Below are 26,608 nucleotides of genomic sequence, written 5' to 3'. Positions count from 1 at the left end.
CACGTATTCCTATCCAGAGATGGGAAACATATCGACCAATGGCGGGTAGAGACTACTCTTCCAAAAGAGTTATCGATCATTCACTCTATTTCCAGCTGTCTCCAAACTATCTGAGAGGCTCTTGTTGAACATGTTGAAAGCACTGCTTCGTCAAGCGCAAGTAGAACCCAGTATCCCCTAGGAGCAGGTGAGGTTGCAATGATAGTACTCCACTACTTCTGGGAAAGGTAGAGGAGGCAATGTACTCAACAGAATCTGCATCTACACTTACACTCCGGAAGCTACGTTACGGTGTGTGGCAGAGGGTAGTTCTGTAACCATTTATCTTCCTCTCCCTATTCCCCCGCCCCCCTATCCCCGCCCCTCTGCCCTCCGTTCCCTATTCTATTCGCGTTTGGCGCATTGGAAAAATGACTGCCCGTTCAGCCTTAATTTCTCTGATTTTCTCGTGGTGTTCACTTGGTGCGATGTACGAGTACGTGGAAGAAAGTAGTACGTTGCCCGAATCTTTCTGGAACCTACTCTCACACTCTCTGTCATCCAACCTGGTGAGGATCCCACACTGATGAGAAATAGTCAAGAATTGGTCAAATAAGTGTTTTGTAAACCACATCCTTCGTAGAGGGATTATATTTCCTTAAGATTGTTCCAATATATCTCAATCTGGCATCTTCTTTCCTGCAGTTTACTAATCAAATGTTTTAGTTTTGCGAAACGAAGACCCTTGTAAATTACACATGAGTTTTTGTCCGAATTTTCACAGACACATGAAGAGTGGGAAATGGAAAAATGGGGAATAACATTTAACAGCTTGAGATCTAGTTCTGGTTCATTCAAAGTAATCACGATAATTAAGAAAAATTTAGTTAGTGATCTGAGGAAAAACTGAAATATTTCACGAACAACTGCTGCTAGCTATGTAAATAAAGTGTCAAAGTTAATCTCTTCAAGACTGCTATTTTGAGGATAAAGTGATATTTAACTGTCAAAAAGGCTTCCTTCGAATCAAGTACTAAACTCAGGACATTTCGAGAATAGTAGACGCTAGGAAATCAAAAGCATGAAAAATCAAAATTCAGAATTAAAGAAGTCTGTCAATTGTTTTGTGAAACGATTTTTCTAAAAGTAAGAAATAAAATTGATTAGGGAAACATCTGACGCAACTTTCAAAAAAAAAATGTTCAAATGTGTGTGAAATCTTACGGTACTTAACTGCTAAGGTCATCAGCCCCTAAGCTTACACACTACTTAACCTAAATTATCCTAAGGACAAACACACACACCCATGCCCGAGGGAAGACTCGAACCTCCGCCGGGACCAGCCGCACAGTCCATGACTTGACGCACCTTTGAATAATGTTCAAAATCATCCACAACATATGAGGTGCAATGAAAATGTATCTCTATTTCATTTCTTACTTTTAGATAGATGATTTTACAAAACTTTTGATCGATTTTTTAAAATGGTTTATGTGGTCATTCCACTTTAGAGCGTTCCGGATGGTTATTATTCGATGTTATATGGTAGTTATTGTTTCGAGTGATTTGTTGCTTGTTAAAGTACAGTCTCTCTCTCTCTCTATTCGTTTAGTCGGTTCCGACTCTTCGTGACCCCATGAACCAAATCACGCCACTTTTTCCTGTCTTGCACTTTCTCCCGTAGACCTTCCAGGTTGGAACACATTGCTTCTGTGATGCCATCGATCCATCTCATCCTCTGACGTCCTCTTCTTCTAGTTCCTTCAATCTTCCCCAGCAATAACGTTTTTTCCAGCGAGGCATGCCTTCGCATTGTGTGTCCAAAGTAGGTCAGCTTTTGTTTTAACATTAGACCTTCCAGGGAAAAATCTGGTTTAATTTGCTCCAATATTGATCTGTTGGTTCTCTTTGCAATCCATGGAACTCTAAGAAGTTTCCTCCAACACCACAATTCGAAGGAGTCAATTCCTCGCCATTCAGCCTTTCTAATGGTCCAAGTCTCACATCCATACATCACAACTGGAAACACCATAGCCCTCACAATACGGATCTTTGTTGCTAGTGTTATATCTCTGGACCTTATAACCTTGTCAAGGTTTGACATCGCCTGTCTACCGAGCAACAGGCGTCTCCGGATTTCATGGCTGCAGTCGCCATCAGCAGAGATCTGGGAACTGAGATAACTGAATGTGGTCACTACCTCCATGGTTTCTCCTGCTATATCCCACGAATTGGTAGGTGTAGTTGCCATAATTTTCGTTTTCTTCACATTCAGCATAAGACCGGCCTTTTCACTTTCGTCTTTCACCTTCAGTAAGAGTGTTCTCAATTCTTCTTCACTTTCTGCCAGCAGGATCGTATCATCCGCGTACCTGAGGTGTTTACATTTATTCCAGCTATTTTAATTCCTGTTTCTCCTTCATCTAGCCTCGCATTCCTCATAACATGTTCTGCATACAGATTTAATAAGCACGGTGACAGTATGCAGCCTTGCCGGACCCCTTTCTGAATCTTTATCCATTTCGTTGTTCCATACATAGTTCTCACCGTGGCTTCTTGGTCAAGGTATAAACTCCGTATCAGATGAATGAGGTGATCTGGTACACCCATGTTTTTCAGTACGTTCCATAATTTGTTGTGATCGACGCAGTCAAAGGCTTTGGCGTAGTCAATAAAGCAGAGGTACACATCTTTCTGGAATTCTCTCGCTTTTTCCATAATCCACCGAATGTAAGCAATTTGATCTCTAGTTCCTCTTCCTTTCCTAAATCCAGCTTGTTCTTCTGGTAGCTCTCGATCTAGATATTGGCGAAGTCTATTTTGTAAGATTTTCAACATAACTTTGCTAGCATGTGAAATAAGTGCGATTGTTCGGTAATCTGAGCATTCTTTAGAACTTATCTTCTTTGGAATGGGGATGAATACTGATCTTTTCCAGTCTTCTGGCCACTGCTGCGTGATCCATATTTTTTGACATATTGAGTGCAGCACTTTCACTGCATCCTTTCCAGTGACTTTAAACAATTCTGCTGGTATTTCATCATGTCCACTAGTTTTGTTATTTTCAAGGGCCCACTGGATTTCGCTCTCCAAAATATCTGGCTCTAGTTCTAAATTAACATTAACATCAGCAGTAGGAGCCCTGTCATGATGCAGTTCTTTCTTGTATAGCTCTTCTACATATTCTGCCCATCTTTCCTTAACATCCTCTGCTTCACTCAGATCTTTCCCGTTTCTATCTTTTATCATTCCAATTTTTGCCTGGAATTTTCCTTTAATTTCTCTAATTTTCTTATAAAGATCTCTTGTCTTGCCCATTCCGTTACTATCTTCAACTTCCTTGCACTGTTCAATAAAGAATATATTTTTATCTCTCTGAAAATCTTTATTTAATTCAAACATAGCTGATCTATCTCCCTTGATTTTTGCTTGCCTTCGTTCTTCTGCAACTTGCAGTGCCTCAACTGATAGCCATCTAGCCTTCTTACTGTTCCTTTTCTTGGGAATGTGTTTCTCTGCGGCCTCCTTGACAGTATTAGCTACTTCTGTCCACATCTCTTGCGAGCTTTTGTCCTCCAGCTGTAATACATTAAATCTGTTTTGTACCCGTACGTCTCATTTATTTACGTTCAGCGTCAGCTGACAGACGTGCACCGGTCATCGATCCTCTACAGCCGGCTGCTGTGGCCGAGCGGTTCTAGGCGCTTCAGTCCGGAGCCGCGCTGCTCCTGTGGTCGCAGGTTCGAATCCTGCCTTGGGCATGAATGTGTGTGATGTCCTTAGGTTAGTTAGATTTAAGTAGTTCTAAGTCTATTGGACTGATGACCTCAGACATTAAGTCCCATAGTGCTCAGAGCCATTTGAACAATTTTTTGATCCTCTGCAGCCCTTCCTGCAATTTGCTACAGTCCGCTGGTGTTGCTCCGTCCTCACAGATAAGTGTATCATCTGCAAATAGTCTCATGGAGTACCCGATGCTATTCACTGTCCATTTATGTATATGATGTATATACTCAGGTTGATGCTATGGACGAAAATTTGTACCAAGGACGGGATTCGAACCCTAGTCTGCTCACGAGGCAGATGCATTAACTACTAACCCTTCCCAGCACAGTGGCTTTGCATAAAAGCACGAACGATCCGAGCACGCCTTCCTCCTCAGTCCAAAGTTCCATTCACGTGACCAGGGTGGTGCAATGGTTAGCACATCTGCCTAGTGAGCTGGAGCCCCGGGTTCGAATCCTGACCTTGGCACAAATTTTCATTCTTCCCTTCAGTCCGCATATATACATCATAGATGGCTGAGACTTGAAAATGTCTCTCGAACCACATCCTTTCATTTGATTTATACATATTATAAACAGTAGCTGTCTTCACGTTTCCTTTGGGTACTCCTGAGATTATCTGCAAGGACGTCCTGAATTCCATCACAAATCTGGTCCGATCCTCGGTGAGCTCATATTCACCAAACTTCAGTGCGTAACCGTATAAAATCACTTCCGGAAATTAAGAGACACAGCATCAATCTTGGCGCCGATGTTTACGTCGGTCAGAATCTCATGGCCGAACAGAGTAATCTAAGTTTCGCAAGACCTCTGTTTGCGGATGCCAGGTCGATTATACGTTCTTAAAAAACATGATAATACCTGATCATGTAACATGTTGCATCATTCTACTTCACACTGACGTCAGTGGTATAGTCCTATAACCATGTAGATATATCCTAAGACCCTACTTAAAATGGGAATAAGCTTCGCTTTGTCCTGAAAAGTTATTCGGACTGCATTACATAAATCCCCTTGCTTTCGACAGAGTATGGGATGACGGCCTCCTCTTCAGACGAATTGATCAGGCGATCTCTGTGTCCCACACTTGTCATACCTCCAAGGAGTCGCCTCAAATATGGGATCCTTATCAGTGCTGGCGTGTCTCAAGAGACACTGCTGGAGCAATCTTCAACAATCTTTTCACTGCCGACATTCACCCAGAGACAACATGCAGCTGGCACTGTAAACACAGGACACTAAAAACTAAAATCCGTCCGAACAAGCCATGAAGGCCAATCGGCATCGTCCGACCGCCGTGTCATCCTCAACCTACAGGCGTAACTAGATGCGGATATGGAGAGGCATGTGGTCAGCACACCGCTCTCCCGGCCATATGTCAGTTTACGAGACCGACACACACGACACAGTAGTTTTCGAATATAGCATGAATGCCTAGAACATTGACTGACGGCTCCAAGACTCGACTGATCGCATTACCATCCAGACCCTGAAGTGGTGCCTGGCTTTCCCTGCAGTCGAAAGCCAACTCATCATTATCAGGTGCTGGCTCATTCTGACTGCCCTACAATTCGACCACTATCATGCCAACCTAATACGACTTCGGACGATATCAGTGCATTTCTTCTCAAGCGCCACCAATACCTCCAGTAACTGCGTCGGAATCCGCTGGGTTGCTTTGAGCGCCTCTACTCCCTCGTTAACCCTACATCAGTGTCGCTCGAACACGTCGTTCCTATCCTGTACGAGTCGTTGATCCCGTCGGTCCTGGAGTACGCCACGATAGAGTGATGTAAAGCAGTGGACTCATCTATCGAGCTAACATAGAGCGTCCGGGCTCCCGGGTTCGATTCCCGGCGGGGTCAGGGATTTTCTCTGCCTCGTGATGGCTGGGTGTTGTGTGCTGTCCTTAGGTTAGTTAGGTTTAAGTAGTTCTCAGTTCTAGGGGACTGATGACCATAGATGTTAAGTCCCATAGTGCTCAGAGCCATTTGAACCATAGAGCGTCCAGAATGTGGCACTGCGGACGGTACGTCGCCTTCTAGGGGATTTTCTCAAGGCACAACTGCAGCAATTTACGACAGCCACTCCCCCCATCCTCAGGAAGTGTTAGCGAGAGGGCGTAAAAACTGCAGTCCTAATACGTCATATGCAGGCGCTTCCACAGGGTTCAAAAGATTACACGCTACATTTGGGAAATGGAATGGGAGGGGCCGTCGGTATGTGGAGCATCACAAGGTACTCACTTCCACGCATTTGACAATGGGTTGTAGACAACAGATGTGCATGTAGATGACGACTGCAGTTCCCTTGGCGTGAACGCTGAAAGCTACAGTACCCCGTAGTCAGAGGGGCGTTTTCTGACGCATCAGTGCAGAACACTCGCCTACAACTCTAAGCAGGGTGAATGATCGGAGCAGGGCCTAAGGTACAGTAGAACCCCTCTAATCCGCCACCTTCGGGACCGGGACCATGGTCGGAACGAAAAAAAACGTCGGATTATCCGAAAAATCTAATATCTATTGCAAAAAATATAAAAAGACATTTAGTACAAAAAATTAAACGATTTAAGAACTAAAACACGTCTACAATAAAATAAAAAGATGTTTTTTACACAGTGTTAAACAATATATTAACTAAAAAACGTCTACACACACTGTAATATGTATTGGTTTTAAAAGGAAAAACGACAAACAAATTACAGTACTGTACTGTACTTAATAACGTATAAACGATATATACTGTAAACTAAAAAATGTTTATAGCACTGTATGCAAAAAAGAAGTTTTATACAAAGAAATAAACTACTGCATGTATAAACTAAGAAATGATTATACTGTATGCATTGTTTTTACAGTAAAAACGAAAACAAATTACTTGGAAAAAAAGTCAGTGATACATTTTTGTTTAGCAGATGTTATTCTAGATTTAGCTGCAGTGTCCCTCCATTTTTTTTATCCACAAAACGTCCATTGTAGTTGAAGTTGGATTCTGCTCGATGTGTTGAAGGGCGAAATAAAAAGCGTTTTTTGCATTGTTGTGTGAAATCCGGGTGTCCGAGTCCTCATTCACAGTTTCCTGGCTAACAGCGGCAACAGTCTGGTCGTCATTGAGCTCTTCAAAAGTGTCACAGTCTTAGTCACATTTGTTGAACCACTCTTCAACTTCGTTCGAATGGACGTTCGGCTCCAGAGTTTTTAGATCTTTAACGATTTCCAGTGCGTCGTTATTTTGCTTACCTTCGGTAAGCTCATTTTCAGTCATAACTTGTGGCCAAAGCTTACGCCACGATTTCCGCAGTGTGTCAGGTTTTAGTTCATCCCATGAGGCAGCGATTGTGTAGATAGCATCTTTGCTGTTCAGCGACTTCATTGCCTGAAATAAGTTATGACCTCCTTCAGATTTCCCAAGATTGAGCTGATATACTTCCTGCGATATCGCCTTTTTAATCATTCGATAACGCCCTGATCCATTGGTTGGATGAGTGAGGTCACATTAGGAGGCAGAAAGAGAGCTTTTATGTCCCCTTTTACCAAATCTTCCTCAGATGGATGTGATGGTGCGTCATCCAACAGCAGTAGAGCACAAACAGGCAGATATTTTTGCTTCCAGTCTTTTTCGACCGATGGCACAAACTCATCGAAAAACCAGGATTTAAAAAGTTGTAGTCCATCCAAGCAGATTTTTGATTGCGGTAATAAACCGGCAAGGAAGATAAGTTTATATTTTTGAATGCCCTTGACTTCTTAGATTTTCCAATGACGAACAAGGGGAGCTTGTGGGTACCATATGCGTTGCTACAAGGAATGACTGTTATTCTATCTTTTATAAGTTTCGTTCCTACCACGGATTCATTTGAAGCTGCGAGCGTTTTTGTTGGCAACATTTTAAAGTTCAGCCCTGTCTCGTCGATGTTATACACTTGGCAGGGTAACAGTTCATTTTCTTCTACAATTTCTTGAAACTTAACAGAAAGCTCCTTAGCAGCTGCGGCATCGGCAGATAGTTTTTCACCGGAAATAGAAACAAGTAGGACACCTTGATGTGTTTTCCAACGATCAGTCCAGCCTTCACGGGCAGCAAATTTATTTTCGGCTTCCAGTTTTTTGTGCAAAACTATCGCTTTTTCTTTGAGAATTGGCCCAGATATTCGAGTTCCTTTCCTTCTTTCTTGACAAAACCATATCCACAATGCGTTATCAAGCAGTTCTAGTTTAGGCTTTTTCAATGTTTTGCGATTCTTCAGAGTGTTTTCACCATCCATCGTAACTGTATAGGATTCAATGTCTTTCCAATTCTTCCTCCAATCCTTAATTGTCGTAACACCTACATTCAGTTCCTTCGCAATTTTTTGGAGCGATTCTCCTTCGACCAGTCTTTGTAGAACTGCTAGTTTTTCATTTAGTGAAAGAGTTGCGTGTTTACGTTTGAATCCAGACATGTTGAAAAACAGACAATGAATTTATAGTAATAATTACTGTAAAGAACACTGAATAAAGCAAACAACGACGTTTCTTAATCCCAACAGAGGATAAAACCGTACAATAAGGTACAGTATAACAATATGCACAGTGATAGACACTGCAACAATGTCTCGACAGGCGTCCAGTCAGTGACGAGTCGGCACAGGCTCGCGAGCCCGAGCATGGTCGGACTAACCGGAGTGACGGACCATCCAAGCTCGGATTAGAGGGGTTCTACTGTACCATTATTCCTCTGCGCAGTATGTCAGATTTACTTATAAATAGTGAGATCTGGTAAACAAACAATTGTTCCTTATTATTTTTCACTCCTCCAACAGAGTAGAAAATAACAAGAACTATAGTGTTCCGTTTTTTAATCGTACAGCCGGCCGCGGTGGTCTAGCGGTTCTGGCGCTGCAGTCCGGAACCGCGGGACTGCTACGGTCGCAGGTTCGAATCCTGCCTCGGGCATGGGTGTGTGTGATGTCCTTAGGTTAGTTAGGTTTAAGTAGTTTTAAGTTCTAGGGGACTTATGACCTAAGATGTTAAGTCCCATAGTGCTCAGAGCCATTTGAACCTTTTTTTTTTTTAATCGTACATTATCCACTAATACCTCCAAGTGTTTCCCTCCGAAACACAACATTGAATTACCAAGCACGCATTTATCTTGCTCACTTAATACGAGTTGGACTCATAGTACTTCATACTGTTTTGATTTCTTTTCTTGACGATGTCCTCACAGCGTTGCAATTCTCACAAAGAGAACTGTACTTCATTATCGTGCATCAACTGTTCTTTTTGCCAAGGAAATCAATCAAGTGTAATAATTTACATAGAACTGACATTTTATGACTTAATTTCTCTGACACATGGCCTATCAATCGTTCGGTATCGTGAGTGAGATTCAGATAAGATGTGATAACGCGGCTCTTGGACTCCCTAATGGCAGTCGTATCACTGTTCTGTTGCTCCGCCACTATTTCACAATATGAACAAAGAAATCTTGAAGTAATTATCAGGTCGACGTTGATCACGTCCCGAAACACTAAGTATATCAAAATTATCCTGAAACATAGCGGTTTCGCTTCTGTAATATTACAAAGTCTGTCCAGTGAAAACATTTAATTTTATCAATTGTGAATGGCATCCAACAGTGCATGGGCAACCGAAGATATTTACCCGAGAGGCGAGAGACGGATTCTAAAAATTGTAATTTTTATGCAACTATTTCAGTGAATTTGTCGACGTATCGTGCCGCAAAAACAAAATTTGGCAAGATGTACACAAAACTTACTATATCTTAAGCGTTTGATAGTTATCCATTCAATACACGAGTATTTTTGAAGGCAGATTACTTTGATACCATATTCAATAGTATATGCAAAGTACATCTCCTTATATTGTTAACACAACTATGGATATCAGAATTGTTGACTTAATAATCTAAAATGACGTCCTCCACACATGGTTCAATCAGCGATAACGAACTAATTAAGAAGTAAAATTAGAAAGTATTTACAAAGGTCATTTCCATTCATAGATCAGTAATGTTGAGTTGAACTGAAAATTAAATATCTGCAATAGAAAAAAACCGAGAACGACAGCGAAAATCCTACTGAGTATCAATAAAAATCGAAAGCAAAAAATGCCTTCGATTGAACTGCTTTAGAGTGGAGACACAGAAAATAAAATTAAGGAAAACGCTTATACGACTCTAACGTAATTTATAACACCTTATCAACAAAATCTCGCACCTGATAATGTTAATGAGTGTACTGCGTAATTTTCACGACTTCTGTTTTTTAATATTGACTACCATAATTAAAAACCTACAAGGAAGGATGGAACCCTGTCGATGCTAACTCTGTGGTTCAGTGGAATCGTAGGAAATCATTTCTAGAAGCGCGTGAGAATTCTGCCCCTCAAGTTTACAGATTCCAGGTGAGGGCAAGTAGTCACCAGCCCTGCCTCCTCCTCTCTCTCCCCTCCGCTTTTATGTGCTCTTTTGGATTAATGGAAACTGGCTGTGATTGTAAATGAAACTTTGGAGCTGTATTTCTACTAAAACAATACATTGTTATAAATTTTGTTTGAATTAAGTCACAGATCTCAGTTTTAGGATGTTCACCGCATTAAAAACAAAGAAAAAAATTTGTTAGGCTTAGTTACACTACAAAACTAGGCTGCGCGTTTCAGCCCCCCCCCCCCCCCCCTCACGGCCCACCTTCGCCAACTACCCTACCATTCTCGCCCTGTCAGGTCAGTCAACACACTCAGCCGGTTGGGGGGGGGGGTCGATTCTGAAACTATTCTGATTTATAGTTCAGGATGAGTGATACTGAAGAGGAACGGTCTGTGCATAGCACAGGATAGTTTCATTACAGTCTTAACGAATTTATTGCTGGAAGTTTCTACGAGGCGCAACAGATCATACATTCGTCAGCAACGCCTTTTTCGCCACACACCAACATATTTCCATATTCCTTACCTTTTTTTTGTTGGAAGACCCATACAATTTCAACCTGGTGCATGTGCTCTATGCATCTGTTAATCTTAATAATATCGCAAGAACTTTTTCGTATCACTTTTGCAATGCTTTTACCTTTTTCTACAGGGAAAGAAATTTTTTTGTAGTTTACCTCTAACGCAATTTTCACAGAGCTTTGAATTTCATTATCGAAAATAGCCCAACGCACTCTAGAAAAGAAAGACGAATAATATTTTTCGAAATTTTTATCAACACTTTTTCGAGCTTTCGGACGAATTATGGATTTCACTTTTTCTGTGCAACCTTTCGTCAATCTGCTCTTCTCTGTCCCTCAGACCGCAGTAACAACGCTTGTTATTCTCGCTGCCTGTACTCTACCAGGTGCGCCGGGTCCAGCTGTCGCATTTATCATGTGTTCTGCACCGGCGAAGTACCGGCGGTATTCTCTACCCTCGCCGTTGGGCGTGTGAATTCGGAAATTTCGGAATTGTGATGACAATGTTATTTACGGTATTTTAAAATGTCAGATGAGCGTCAGTTAAGAAATAATAATTAGCAAACTTCTTCTCAGTATTCGTCTTTCTATGTTTGTAGTAGCAAACTTCTTCTCAGTATTCGTCTTTCTATGTTTGTAGGAATATACGTTATCTTATTATTCAGTGTATTTCTCATGTTATCCAACGTACTGTATTAGTCATGTGAAAGAAGTGATAACACAAAGAACTTTTCGATACGTTAGATAACCCTATTGTCAATCTTATCTTTATGCTCATTAACATCTACAGGATATGTTCGCAATGACAATCTCTACGTACTTGTTCCAAGAAAACACGTCGTTAGTTTACTCACTTTCACCTGATTATCACCGTCACTCTAATATTTCCATTGAATACGGAGATATCGTCCGAGAGTCGTATGTTTCAATATTTTTTATTCATTTCACAATGAAAGTTGTCAGACTACTTTCTGCGCCATAAATTATACCTATACAATTACTTGTTCTGGAATTTTGGTATTAAGAGTGAGGAAACTGCGTTAGGTAACCAATCGAGCAAATAGAAGCAATCGAAAAGCTTAGAACAGGCAAGCCGGCCGATATGGCCGAGCGGTTCTAGGCGCTTCAGTCTGGTACCGCGCGACCGCTACGGCCACAGGTTCGAATCCTGCCTCGGGCATGGATGTGTGTGATGTCCTTAGGTTGGTTAGGTTTAAGTAGTTCTAAGTTCTAGGGGACTGCTGACCTCAGATGTTAAGTCCCATAGTGCTCAGAGCCATTTTTTTAGAGCAGGCAAAGTCAATGTTCACACTTTTACTTATCAAGGAAGTTTTCTCCCATATGTGAACATGTTACTGCACGGTAACCGTGTAAGTCATACATTTACAATTATAGTGTTAGGATCATACTATCCCTGATAACCGCGCACGTTAGCACTCCGCTCCCGTGATTCTGGGAGGCGTGCCGGCTCCGGATTGAAACCGTCCAGCGGATGTGGTTTTTACGCGTTTTCCCACATCCGAATAGGTGAGCACCAGGCTGGTACCCAAGTCCCACTTCAATTACACGATTCGTAAACATTTAGAAAACGTGTGCATGCTTTCACATGGGGCAACACTAAGCAACAGACAGTTGGGTTACATAAACTCCGTCGCTGGGGCGGGCGGAGGAGGGAGGGGGGAGTGGGTGACCACAAGAGGAGTATCTGGCCAACCTCCATCCAGCACAAACGTTGTCAAATCCACATTAACATGCCAACCCTGTGAAGATAAGGGATGAAGACCAGAAAAAAGAACACAGTATTTGGATGTATAAATAAGGTGCTAAACAGAGTGCCACATGAGAAGGGAGAAGGGATATGCAAGTTGCCTCTGCCTACAAGTTTTATGCAACCCGTCACGCCTTCAAATACCACGCGCAAATTTTCATATTCTCTCGCTCACTATGCACAAACTATTAGTTCTACAGAAAAAATAGATAGGATGTTTTTGTAGGAAATTTAATTACTGTTCAACGTTTCTACAAGGAGCAGTCTACCAGTGTCAGCCCTGTGACACGGTGAGAGAACAACGCTTCTTAGAAGATCTTTACTGAGAGGAATCCGAGACGAGTGTCACACCTTGACAAAGGCAGTCGGTTTCAAATTCGACAGGAACTGCTGCTGTCAGTGAATGCAGGCCTATCTCAACCAGTGTCCAAGCGAACACTGAGAAGAGCATTTCAAGCAAGTGGACATTTGTAGTCGGATACCTCACCAAGGCCATTGCTCACAGCGGCACATAATGCTGCGCCTCTTCAATCGGCCAAACAACACAGAGACTGATTAGAGGCTGGTGGCCATTTTGCCTCTTATCAAATGACGCAAGGTGTCGACGGCTCATTGTCGCTTTTTAGCCGCAGCTTCTGGAGAGTGTAGACCAGAGATTTTCTTTGATGTTTCGGAGATTTTTAGGGCTCCGTGACTGAAACTGTAAAACCAGTACCCTTATAGGATAGCTTTGTTGTCCGCCTGTCTTTATGTTCGACTCTTTAACGGATAGACGTATCAAGGTCAATTTTACGTCACATATTAAGATCTATGTTCCTTTGGCAGTGAGAAAATTATATGGCTCTAAGTCAATTCAATAAAAAATTACGGCCATTTATGTTACATATGCCGAAGCTCACAAACTCTCTCATCAAAATCTACAGGCTACTTCCTACTGACCTAGAATCACGAAGTCTGGCAAGAAGCAAGGTTTTACAACACAAATAATAGAAAAAAATTTAACTCGTTAATTTGTAATTATATCACACAAAAAATATTTCCGTTATCATTTCTTATCCGACGTCAAAACGGTCAGTGGTTCTTCATTCAGGCTGACTGGGTCGCAATGGTCGCAATGGTAAAAGACAAACATCAGCGTTTCGGAATTTATTTATCATCAGATGATGGATAAATTCCGAGATGCGTGATGTGAGCGATAAAGTCATTTCTTGTTTGATGTTTAACTCGTACTATTGCGACCCAATCAACCTGCAGGCAGAACTACTGATTATTATCCAAGATCCTACTCCAGGCGGGTGTAAAATGAATGTACGCAACGGAAAATATTGAACGCCAAAATGAAGATTTGGCCCTGTCTAGCTACGCCCCGAAGAAGTTCTTAGGATCTCTTAATGGTGATATTATCTCCGCCTTCTTGCTCTTTAACATATAAATTACAACATAAACATAAATGAATGATTAAGGGAACTATTAACTACAAAATGATAAATGCTGTTTCTGCTTATACATTTATTGTAGATTAAAACCACTTTATATATTACAAATGTTTATATATCGATGTTCAATGGACATAAAGAGACACAAATGAATTTCCTAACATATATTAATAATCAATTGCCCAAATGTGCCCCTTTTTATGGCTATGCGATCTAATATAAATAATGCGAGATGACTGACATCACCTACGTACCAAACGCTAGAAGACAATGCTTTTCGAAGATGATCAACAGTGGTGTGCAACCTCAGTGGAAATAAAGTTTCCGTGATCACAGCTGTTTAGCTTTATAGCCGTAATAAGCCGAAGCAATTAGAAATATCACCGTATGTACTGCGTCTGGTGCGTCGGAGTGATGGTTCTCGTACACGTCTGCGACGACGGAAGAACTCCAGCCACAAAATATAAAAAAAAACTCATTCAAACACTAGGTCGGCAGAAGACGGTCTTCTGGCTAGTATAATCTATTACTGTCTTCTCCTCTCTGTGTTCTACAAACGAGAAACGCGAATTCCCAACGACAAGGACAGAGTTCAGATTACGTCTCAACGTGAGTATAGGCAGAAGAAGTGCTCTCAATCACTGAACGCTGTGTAATCAATAACGACTTCCTACCTGGAGGTAAAGTCCAGAATCGTATGGGTTCGCAACAGTACAGTGCCTAACTGTTCTAACTGTAAAATCTCCTGAGAGCAAAGACAGCAAGTCCATCTGTACCAACAAAGCTGATACTGAGCGACCGTCAGACGCAGGCACTCAGGACAGAAGACCTCTTTGTCTCCACCGCTGACTTCCCAGAAAAGCTCGGCTCCTCTCCCTCACAAAAGCAGAAGGCAAATCATATTCTCGAAACCACGGAATATTCTCCCTCTCTACAGATTCTTCTGATCGCCGACCAACCATATTTTAGTCTTTTGTCATTCAGCATAGAAAGTTTGCGAGGAAATACCTACCCTTGTTGATTAGGAACACATACAATGGTATGCTTCTCAGAGTAAAAATCCTCTGAAATAACCCAGCCTGCGTGATTTCCGAGGTAACGCTTCCTCGTTCCTCTGTGCTGCGTCCAACATTTTCAGAGTTTCCGAAGTATTATCCGGTTATCCTTCCGGTCCCGCTACAATTCCGTCAGGCCACCACTGTACTGTGCTTCAACACTCAGGTGCTCCGACCGTCCGGCTTGGCTACTTCCTGTGTTAAGCAGGACCAACACACCTGTGCGGGCTTTTTCAACCAGGGCTTGAGTTACACCTGCCGTTTCATTTGCACTGGCGTTCCAACCTCTACTAGTATAGGCAGTCATTCATTACGCCGTTTTGATAATAAAGACACTCCATTACCTTTCATGCAATAAGCGTTAACAACTATTTACAAGGTGTACGTGACAATGTCAGTCTTCTTTAAATATTCATATACACGATGTACAACCTATCAAATGATACCTAATTCCGGTTGTAAATCACGGCAAAGTATGTAAATGAGTGCTTGTAAGGTGCGAAATTATAGCCACCTTACATTTATAATAATGGTTCCTGTTTCCTGCATAAATTTGTCACATTTAGATTTTTAAAATTAAAACATTCATGAAAATCTTGGAATTCCTAGTACAGATGTCTTGGCAGTATCAATGTTTAAACAGGCAAAACTGGTCGAGATTCTCTATTTCTGGAATGGATGAACTGCCTGTAGGCATAATGATGTTGGTATGGAACTCAGTACGCGAGTCCTATTCACACCTGGCCAATTCTTCATGGAGAGTCTGCTGTGAATGCTCCAGTATTCCAAAACGATAACGCTCGTTTCCAAAGTGCTGCACGCATATTTACACGCTTTGACAAACACTCAAGCACTCTATCCCACATTGACTGCACCGGTATATCACCCAACGTAAACCTACAGAAAATGTCTGAGACTAAGTCAAACAGCAGGCGAAACATAGCAGTCAACATCGCCTCAAACTGGTTGATGAATTCATCAATTAATTGCTTCAGCTGGTTATGATATAAGTGAACAAACTTGTCTACTCTCTTGCTGGCGGTAATGAGTCCATTATGACGTCTAAAGGCAGTGTTACACTGTGTTAGTGTGATCTCTCCTTAGAGTGATAAATGCTTTGTCCTATCTGTCTATCAACTAATGTAATTATTAACTACAGTCAATTTACAGTGTGTTAGTGAGAATGTTCTTGATTTCTGGAAATAGGAAGGTTAACAAGAAGTTTAAGTTTCATCATGAATTCTGAACTACTTCTGCTGATACTAAATACACTTACAAGACATTAAACTCTAAAAAAAACTGTATGTTGTTAGCTGTGACACCTGAAGTTGATGAATTTTTTTTTTTAATTGTACGACTGGTTTGTTCAGAGACCATTTTCCAGTATCTGTTGTACAACGTTATGGATAGAGGAAAGATATAATGCAAATAAGAATAGTTGAAAATTGTAATAAAATATACACAATGCTTAGAGTCTGTTTATGACAATGCCGGCCGCAGTGGTCTAGCGGTTCTGGCGCTGCAGTCCGGAACCGCGGGACTGCTACGGTCGCAGGTTCGAATCCTGCCTCGGGCATGGGTGTGTGTGATGTCCTTAGGTTAGTTAGGTTTAAGTAGTTCTAAGTTCTAGGGGACTTATGACCTAAGATGTTGAGTCCCATAGTGCTCAGAGCCATTTGAACCATTTTTTTTTTGAAACTTCCTGGCAGATTAAAACTGTGTGCCCGACCGAGACTCGAACTCGGGACCTTTGCCTTTCGCGGGCAAGTGCTCTACCAACTGAGCTACCGAAGCACGACTCACGCCCGGTACTCACAGCTTTACTTCTGCCAGTACCTCGTCTCCTACCTTCCAAACTTTACAGAAGCTCTCCTGCGAACCTTGCAGAACTAGCACTTGCCCGCGAAAGGCAAAGGTCCCGAGTTCGAGTCTCGGTCGGGCACACAGTTTTAATCTGCCAGGAAGTTTCATATCAGCGCACACTCCGCTGCAGAGTGAAAATCTCATTCTGGAAACATCCCCCAGGCTGTGGCTAAGCCATGTCTCCGCAATATCCTTTCTTTCAGGAGTGCTAGTTCTGCAAGGTTCGCAGGAGAGCTTCTGTAAAGTTTGGAAGGTAGGAGACGAGGTACTGGCAGAAGTAAAGCTGTGAGTACCGGGCGTGAGTCGTGCTTCGGTAGCTCAGTTGGTAGAGCACTTGCCCGCGAAAGGCAAAGGTCCCGAGTTCGAGTCTCGGTCGGGCACACAGTTTTAATCTGCCAGGAAGTTTCATATCAGCGCACACTCCGCTGCAGAGTGAAAATCTCATTCTGCATTTTTTTTTTGTTAATGACAATTGTCAAAATACAACATTTACAAATAATATTTTGTTAGGAAAAATTAGGTGCACTGACGGCTACTGTGTAAGAGCACAAGATCACGTGAACATCCTAGCTTTCGATACCTTGCGGATTTATTGGTCGTTTTTCTTTGAATGCTGTTAAATATAACACAGATACTGCAAACTGAAAGATATGGCACTTGAATGTACCACGCTACCGCTCATCTAGACGCCGTGAAACTTGCCATCAGGGTCACGAGCACACCTTCAGTTGTGCAGCTTTTAAAGAGCTTTTTAGCATGCGCAACTCGCGTGATTTAATTGCGTTACGGGCCAAATACATACGGATTCGGTAAACAACATGCTCGGTTCACGATGTGCGCGGCTAGCTCTTGCCACTCAGAAGTTAACGTCTGTGCCACCAGATGGTAGAGCACTGTGGCACACTTTTACTGACGTTCACTTGACATAAATCCCACTAGATGATAGCACAATCCTCAGAAATGCTAATTCACTCACTGTATACTGTAGTAAAATTAGATCATAAGTCAGTAATGTTAAAGTCGTACTGACAGTAAACCTATTTTGTGGGTTTCTGAATGAGTTATACAGGGTGATTATAATTAAAGTTAAACTTTCATAACGCCGTAGAAATAACACCACTGTTCAGAATGGCGTCAGATTGCAACGGAATATTATCGGAGAATGGGGAAAACATACAGCAGAAGAAAAAAAATTATCTGGGAATTGATCAATAGATGGCGCTGTATGTGTCAGCATACGTACATGAAAACATCTGTCATGCGCACGACCAATTGAAGTTGGTATAAACACGCCAGGTACACGGGTTTTTATATCCTCTCCCTCCTTTGGTTTCCCCCCCCCCCCCTTTCGTTTTTCCTCTCCTCCCACCCTGTTTCCCCCCTCATCTGTCCAGGTGTGTCTCCCCCCCCCCCCCCACATCTGCTCTTGGCTATGGTTTGTCATCTTTGTGCCGCCATTTTAGTGCAGTGTTTACAGTGAGTGTTCAGTGTTGTGTGTCTTTTCCGAAGTGTTGCGAACGGACATCATACTGTCGCTGGGTGTGCTTTCTATATCTCTTGCGAACAGAAACCAGACTGTCGCCATGTTTTTTAATTGTCTGTCTACTATGTTACCTGTCTGCTTCCTGTGTATTTTATCAGCATTGCCATCCCTTTGCTTTATGTTTTAACTGTGCACAATTTTCCGCCGTTTTACAATTTAAGTCACCGTTTTATCACCTGCTTTTATTGTTTCTTATCTTCTTCCTACGTTTTAAAAAATCTGTAGGCTGAAGAGCATCGTAATAAGCTACTGCCAGCCCGCCCCCTTCGGGGGGAATCGAAATTCAATAAAGGAAAAGAAAGAAAAAAAAGGGTTTTCATTCTTTCCCGTCTGCGATGTTCCCCATGCAGGCTCGCGCTCTGCTTGTAAAGCTGTATTACAAGAAGGATGACTGTGCACACGTCGCTCTGCAGAAGTTCTGGACACTGAAGGGTTTGAAAAAGGCGTTTGTCCGATGACTGCTAGCCGGGGTGGCCGAGCGGTTCGAGACGCTACAGTCTGGACCCGCGCAACTGCTACGGGCGCAGGTTCGAATCCTGCCTCGGGCATGGATGTGTGTCATGTCCTTAGGTTGGTTAAGTTTAAGTAGTTCTAAGTTCTAGGGCACTGATGACCTGAGAAATTAAGTCCCATAGTGCTCAGAGCCGTTTGAACCATTTTTTGTCCAATGACTGCCGTGGGTCGGGAGAAAATGATTCGAAAATTCAAAAAGACTGGTTACTTTGGTGTGCAACCTGGTAGAGGAAGGAAGCGAATTGATTTGACGTCAGTGGAAGCAGTGGCCACGGAAATGGAGGAGGAGACGAGTGGTGGTGTGCAAACGTGTTGCGTACCGAGAATTGCCCGAATATTGGACATACCCATGAGCACGGTGCGTAAAATCCTACAAAACATCCCTCTTCGCTATCCTTTCAAAATTACCCATGTGCACGAGTTGCTTCCTGTTGACCTGCCAGCAAAAGGGACCTTTGCTTTACAATTTATTGCTCGCATGGAAGTGGACAATGATTGGCTGTGGAAGATGTTGTGGTCAGATGAAGCCTACTTCCATCTGACAGGATATGTCAATACACAGAATTGTCGAATATGGGCAACGTAAAATCCACATGCAAATCAAGCAGTACTACTTCATCCTGAAAAGGTGACTGTGTGGTGCGGATTTACGGCACCATTTATCATAGAGCCATATTTTTTCGAAGAGACAGGTACTTTCGGTCCTGTTATCTGTCTTTTGCGCGGCCACGTCATTCCAGCTCTCCAACAGCATGGAGTGTGTTTAACCTTTTTTAATGTTCGGATAATAAGTTGCCGTCTCTTTATCTAAGAATAGATGATGAATGCAGCTAGCCGCAATCTCTGTGTAATGTCTTGTCTGTATAGACGTGTATCTGTTGCCTTTAAGATCCCTTCGCCTTCACACACATAAATCTATACAGTAAAGTAAGGCCCTCCCCGGTCTTGGTTGATCCGTGATAAGACAGGCGAAAAATTAGACTAATGGAGGGTTATTAGTATTATCTCTATTTTCATTCGCTCTCTCTCTCTTTCTCTTCTTTATCTATGTACAGTTTTTAATATAGTATTTCATTACGTGAAATCAGCCAAATAGGATCTTTGGTGGAGTCCTTCGTCTTGGTAATCAGCGGCTGGCTTGCTGTAAGAGATCTTTACATTTATTATTACTGTTAAACACTGCAGTCAGTCGGGAGAATCAATCGTTTGGACAATTTGTTCCTTTTACGAAAGATTGCGAATTCCAGATGTGTACGAAGCCTTTTTGGACGATTTAACACAGACTCAGTGATTGCAGGCTCTCTTCGACACAGCTGAAACTTCCCCACTAATTACAGGGCCAACGTGATCATCAAATGATTCAGAAAAAACTCATTCGTTCATTCACTCCAGAACAAAAAAGTCACGAACCTTATTTATGGAGGCAATTGTGTATTAAATCCATCTCCATTACATATCCAGATTTCCGGTGATTCCACGCCTTAATTATTTTCCTTTTACAGTCTCTTTCTCCTCAAACAAACCGCTAGCGGCTCAAACGTTAATTGTCTCGCTTTAGCGAGAACAAAAGCAGAATATGTATCTCTCAGAAACACGTCAATGCCTCAACAGATACTCCAGAAGCTGCTCTAGTTACCCCTCTAACAACCATGGAGAATGCATATATGCATCTCTGTTATTTCAAAGAATAAACGCACTAGAAAATACTTTGGCGTCGTCGAGCTGTCGCCGCATATATTACGAGAAAATCAGATCAGATAACTTTTCCAAAGTGAATGAATGTGGATGGTTTGATTGAAAATGATTAATTGGTGAGTGGTAGAGGGTATTTTCTGTGGGGACATTACAATGCCCCTCGCAGCGAGCGAAGTTTGTGAGCCTAATTTGGATTTACCGAACACACTTCGCGAGCTATCTATTAGTGTGGGTAACACGGAAGTGATGAATGTCAGTCCTCAGACTGAAAAAAAAAATTATGTTTAAGACAGACGAGGAAAAGAAACATTGAAAACAGAAGAAATGAAGAGACAGGTACCACGGCTGTATTGCTTTTACGTGCATCAAAGTGTTATGTCTGCTGTGTAGAACCAAGGAAGATGATCTTTCATGAAACTGTTATCAGGGTCTACCCATTAGGGAACTTTCTTAAGCAGGGAAACCTTAGAAAACCTCTTAAGTCTAGACCCCCAGCCTACGGTACATAGAAGATTGGAAAGCCTACAGAAGAGAAAAAATAATTTTGAAATTGATCTCTAAAGGAAAGATAGGGATCGATTTATATAACGATTTGGAGAAGAGTGATTTGTGCCTCTAGCTAAAAAAAATTTTACAATCAAAACTCGAATTTCTTTTTTTTTTTTTTTTTTTTGTTTTTTTACAATCTTGTTCCCCCGGATCTTGCATGTCCCCGACGTCCACATTTGTAGTCGGTCTTCTACGCGGCCCACAATGGGAAGAGTAGAAGGGACAGGGATACCAGATTTCACATGCAACATTCATTCCAAAAGAATTAGCAATGACCGAAAGGGAAACCCTTCCTGTAAAAGAACTGGTTAGGTTGCACCGTCCAAGATTGTCCTTTTTAAAAACAAAATCCCTATGGCTTCATGCATCATTTTTCTTACGATGTACTACAAGGTATTTAGCCATTGACTTAAGGTTTCCATTTATCCATTGACTAATGCTGTTGCCGAAAACATCATAATATTTACTCTAGTTTGAATTTTCTTTTGGACTTCGCATCACCACTTGTGCTTATCAGTCCAAAAATTCTGACACATTTTCTGTCAATGATTTATTCTTCGTAATTTAAAGGATTCATACAACTTGCAGTAGATTTTGGATTCAAATCATCGAATAATGGAAAGTGTGGTTCATTTTATACAAAGACATAATCCATCATTTCCTTGAAAAGTCATATCATTTATCTATACTCATAAAAATTTTATACTAAATACATATATTTCTCCGCTTGTTTGCTGTAATGTAAAAGTTATTAGTAGTGAGGAATGTGGATTCACTTCTTTCATTTATTCTCTGATTCATCTGGCATTCATACATGCACATATATGGAAATGGATTTTCAAACAAAATTCCAAAGTAAACAAGACCCATTAAATAACTACTAATTCTATGAATATTACTTTCTTTTGACATTCAACGATAAATTATGACACTTTTTTGAAGTTCAACATCAATCAGTTTCCCCTCGCGTTTGATGCGAGTCTCTTACAAAGCATATCTGTGTCGTCTATATCGATTCTAACTCTCGCGCCGACGTCAATTGCTTTGCGCGGGAAATTATCTCTGCGGCGTTAACCGGTACTCATGATTCACTACTTAACCGCAAAACTTCACTTCACACGTTTACACATCTAAGCGTGCACTTGAAATTATATATGAACATTCACTGGGAACCTCTTTTGATTATGCAGCGTCATTTTAGGGAAATATTTCTTTCTTCTTGAAGGTCATTCAGATCCTTTATAATTCTTGATGACATTAGCAATGCTAAAGTTCTATGTTTACCCAAACACAGGTGAAGCCTATCTCCACTATCTTCTTTGCAGCACTCGATAGTAATAGTTAGTCACTATTTCTGCAATCTGTGTCACTGATTAATTATTTCAGTTTAAAATTTTCTAACACTAAACACACACAGTTTATTGTTATGTTTTTACGAGCGTTCATCTCTGTCACTCGCAACACCATTCCTCCCTATCTTCTAATCTTCATTAAATTTTTTCAAGTCGTTATGGGAAAATAACCCTTTAATTTTGTTAGATCCCAGGTATGCTAACAGATAAGCCCCAGGGTTCCGAATTTGTAGAGTGATGTATGGGCCAGTATATAATAACTCCCATTTCTTTATACTCTTCTTCATTAAGGATGATTTGGTATGTCTTTTGACTAGTACCTTCTCACCGACGTGGTACGCCTGTACCCTCTTGATTAATTTGTCATATTGTTGTTTTCTCTGATCACACTTTTGCGTCATATTTATGATGGCTTGTCTTATTTTTTCTTCCCAAGGCATCTCAGTTTCCTGAGTTTTGGGCATATGTTCAGTCCAGAAGTTTTCTTCTTTTGCCTCTTTTTCATGAGGTGTATATCCAGTGGAGGAGTGGGGCATGTTGTTGTACATCTGCTCAAATTCTTCCACGTAATTTTCCCACGCAGTCTGCGCTCTCTTTCCTTTTGAACTTGAGCCTTTAACCTCCGGGGAACAGGATAGAAAGTTCTACAATACGTTTCGTGCGGCTTAACGTAGAGATGGCATATGTATCCCTTAATAACCCCTGGCCTTTCATCAAAAACGTTTTCATACGTTAATAATAATTCATTGAGCTGCTTCTTCTGATCTTCGATAGTGCAGTCGGATTCATTTAACTTTTCAAACACTAATTGACCGAAATCTTCTTTGACTTGGAACTCATTAATTACGTGCTCTTTAGAATTTTGGGCCGTCCTGATTACTTGCACACTGATCCCACAATTATACTTTCTCATAAGGCTTTTTTTTTAACAACTCCAACTCAATTTCTTGTTTATTAACATTCAACCCAATTTTTCCTGTTTTAAAATATATTTTGCATCCGTATTGACGTAGGCTGTCGACTCCGATAATGCAATCTACCACCAAATTTTTCACAAGGAATGTGCTTAATATTGCTACATTTCCGAATTCCACACCAAGTAGTGACTGCACCTTTACATTAGCCGATCGAGCCCCAACGGCGCCTATTATTCTGCAATTTTGAACTGGAAAAACTGGTACTCGTCTTATATTTCTGATCCTGTTGAATAGTGCCTCCGAAATAACATTTGTGGTTGCAGCTGTTTCTAAAACCGCCACTATAGGTACGGTCTCCATAATGACTTACACTTCGGCTACTACCACCTGTTCCTTATCCTCATCTTGTGGTTCTAAGTTCTCGGTCAGTTCATCTGCCAGTAATCGTCCATCATTATACGTTAGCATGGGTACACATATCCTGTTGCCCCTCAACCAATTGTTGACCGCTCCTCCGGGGCACGAGTGGGTCCTTACAAGTTTGTTGGATTTTGATTTGTCTGCTGGTTGACATCATCCGTCACTTCGGTAATTACCGGTTGATTCGTAGATGTCCGTCCCCACTGATGTTGGCTATTTGAATTCATTCCTCCCGGTTGATTCCACTTTCTGTTATTGTTATTATCCCAGGCTTGGGGTCTGAAATTTCTTACGTTCCCCCGCACGGGGTTGTATCTTTTCCCGTTCCTGTTGTTCCTTGAACAGCCCCTCGCAAGACCATTGCCGGGATTACTATTGAGATTTTTAGGGGTTCCTCCATTATTTAACGATCTCTGTTCATTCCTTCTAAGTGTCGATTGATCGCCATTGGCATGACCCATACTTCCACCTTGCCTACCGTTTGGCGGAGGTTCTATCGCCCTATATTGTAATCTGTTATCACGGGCTTTCTGGGTGTTCTCTTCGATAATATCTATATGGTCTAACGTCGTGAGGAACGACTCCAAGTCTTTGTCGTTGCCGTAAATCAATTCATTCCGGACGCTAGTTGGTAGTCTTGCCTTAAGTATGTTTATTATGTCTGGCAAGGGCATAGATCTGTCCCAGTATCTCGTTTTATTTATATATTTTTCGAAATACCTTCTAAGGCTTCCTTTCGAAAAGGAGAAAGGCTCTGGGTAGAGCACCTCCTGCCTTAGGCGTTCCTGTACCCCTTCTGACCAGAACTTTGCTAAAGACGCCTTCTCAAAATCGTCATATGTCGGGCAAACAGAAGTCATGTCCGAGGCCCAGATCGCCCCCGAACCTTGTATATATCCTGTAACAAAACTGATCTTCTGTCACTCCGACCAATTTCTGGGTAGCACTCCTCTGAAACTTCGAATAAAAACAATTGGATGGACCCCCTTTTGTCAGGGTTAAAAATCTGGAATTGCCAATACTTTATCATTTTTTCTTCGGCATGGCAAAGGCTTTCGTAATCACCGTTAGATAAGAATTCACGCGAACAACCAGCTTGTGGTTATTTAATGTTTGAATTACTTGCACAAGTCGGTATTGTGTGCGAATGGGCAGCAACTGGCTCTGTAGTCGCTGCCAACTTCTGCTGCTGCTCTGTATTCATTTGTTCTGAGCTTTGTTGTGAAGCGCGCATCGAGTCTTCTATCGTTTGTTTCCAACGCTCCAAATCAGCACCTAACTGCTGTCGCACCTCCTCAAGTCCTTTCGCAAACAAATTCTCTTCCTGTTTGCCAGATAAACTCTGGAATGCTGCCTTAACATTTTGCTCAACGTTTTCACACACTATCCTTTTGTTTTATAATGTGATTTCGGATAATTTACCCGTCAATACGTTAATTTGGTGGTCTATAACGTCTTGACGCTCTGTCAGATGTTCAACGCTTTACTTTAGGTTAGTCTGTGTACGTGCCAATTCAGGAAGTTGCGCAATTGCACATGACATGGCGTCTTGCTTTTGTACTAATTGCGGAACCATTTCCACTTGTTCCCGTACAGTATCTATCTTAATAGCCACATACTCCTTCATTTCGACACGTACGCCGTGAGTAGATTCCTCACATTGTGCTTTCACCAATTCTATTTGTGCAGTTAATTTTCGTTCCGTCTCTTCGGCCGGATCTTTGAGTTCCTTGGTCTTCGCCTCTATCCGCTGCTCTAATTCGGAAAAACTGCCTTGTAACTGCTGCTTAATCTCAGTCTGGACTAATTTCATCTCTTCTTGAGTTTGAGTGACTGTCACTAATTGTGCTTTAATATCGGTTTTCAGATTTTCCTGCCCTTTAGTAACTGACGCTAATTTCGCGTTAATGTCGGCTTTCAAAGTATTCATGCTCTCGGTTATAATCTGCATCTGTCTCATGATAATTACCAATGGATCTAATCCCTGCTGCGTACTTGCTGTTACACCTCCAGCCGTGTCTATAGGGCGTTCTATTGCGCTATCTGTAGCCATCGGTCCTACAATACTTCTTACTGCTTCATTATTATCAGTGCTAACAGCTGAAGGCTGATGCGTGCTGCTTTGCTCTGCTTGACTCATCCTAAACATTGGCATAGTTAAAACCATATAAATGTTCTACCGTCACTATATACACTCCTGGAAATTGAAATAAGAACACCGTGAATTCATTGTCCCAGGAAGGGGAAACTTTATTGACACATTCTTGGGGTCAGATACATCACATGATCACACTGACAGAACCACAGGCACATAGACACAGGCAACAGAGCATGCACAATGTCGGCACTAGTACAGTGTATATCCACCTTTCGCAACAATGCAGGCTGCTATTCTCCCATGGAGACGATCGTAGAGATGCTGGATGTAGTCCTGTGGAACGGCTTGCCATGCCATTTCCACCTGGCGCCTCAGTTGGACCAGCGTTCGTGCTGGACGTGCAGACCGCGTGAGACGACGCTTCATCCAGTCCCAAACATGCTCAATGGGGGACAGATCCGGAGATCTTGCTGGCCAGGGTAGTTGACTTACACCTTCTAGAGCACGTTGGGTGGCACGGGATACATGCGGACGTGCATTGTCCTGTTGGAACAGCAAGTTCCCTTGCCGGTCTAGGAATGGTAGAACGATGGGTTCGATGACGGTTTGGATGTACCGTGCACTATTCAGTGTCCCCTCGACGATCACCAGTGGTGTACGGCCAGTGTAGGAGATCGCTCCCCACACCA

The 26,608-nt window shown here is 41.9% G+C and overlaps 1 non-coding gene across 1 annotated transcript; it reads left to right on the top strand.

Moving 5' to 3' along the window:
* Positions 1 to 4,161: 4,161 nt before the first annotated feature.
* Trnat-agu (transfer RNA threonine (anticodon AGU)) lies at positions 4,162 to 4,233 on the top strand. The gene has a single exon. It is a non-coding gene; the product is annotated as a tRNA-Thr (tRNA).
* Positions 4,234 to 26,608: the final 22,375 nt, after the last annotated feature.

This window comes from Schistocerca cancellata, chromosome 8, assembly GCF_023864275.1.
Source record: "Schistocerca cancellata isolate TAMUIC-IGC-003103 chromosome 8, iqSchCanc2.1, whole genome shotgun sequence".
In the NCBI taxonomy this organism is placed as follows: Eukaryota; Metazoa; Arthropoda; class Insecta; order Orthoptera; family Acrididae; genus Schistocerca; species Schistocerca cancellata.
This window is presented reverse-complemented; position numbering and strand designations above follow the sequence as displayed.